Below are 512 nucleotides of genomic sequence, written 5' to 3' on the forward strand. Positions count from 1 at the left end.
ACAATAGATGTGCACACAGTGAACACCTCATAGAAGATGTTGAACAAGACAACTTCACCTAAATTACAGAAGTTAAAAAAAAAACTATTAAATTATAAATATATAGATACAGTTGCTTAATGAAGAGTTGATAACATTTGTGTTTTCTTACCCAGAGGAATCCCTGAAACAGTGGCAATTCCTTTGATTTCATCACTGAAAGGATTTGGAAGTGTGTCCACCATCAAAGGCTGCAGAAAATTAGAAACCATAGTGCAATCAGCACTAGTAAGTGCTGATTGCAGTGCAAGCAGTGCAAAAGCTTCCATGGGGATTAAAAAAATATAATACAAATTCAAAGAAAAGGTCAGAGGAAAAATGACACTCACCAGTGTAATGTCAACCAGCTCTATCAGCCTTCCACTGGGCACAAAAGCATAAGCCAAGTCTTTGATGGCCTGAATCATGTTGACCAGCTTGAACGAAAAACATCATGAATAAAAAACAGGTGAGATTTTTGTGAGACTTGGAAC

General features: G+C 36.7%; 1 long non-coding RNA gene across 1 annotated transcript; it reads right to left on the minus strand.

Annotated features, from left to right (window-relative positions):
* On the minus strand, positions 1 to 506 carry LOC111645328 (uncharacterized). The gene is made up of 3 exons (XR_002759863.2): positions 369 to 506; positions 152 to 230; positions 1 to 58 (listed from the first exon to the last, which is right to left on the minus strand). It is a non-coding gene; the product is annotated as an uncharacterized LOC111645328 (long non-coding RNA).
* Between the last annotated feature and the right edge of the window lie 6 nt (positions 507 to 512).

The sequence above is a fragment of the Seriola lalandi genome, unplaced genomic scaffold, assembly GCF_002814215.2.
Source record: "Seriola lalandi dorsalis isolate HSWRI2012SDOR001 ecotype SW California unplaced genomic scaffold, Sedor1 jcf7180002017227, whole genome shotgun sequence".
Taxonomy (NCBI): Eukaryota; Metazoa; Chordata; class Actinopteri; order Carangiformes; family Carangidae; genus Seriola; species Seriola lalandi.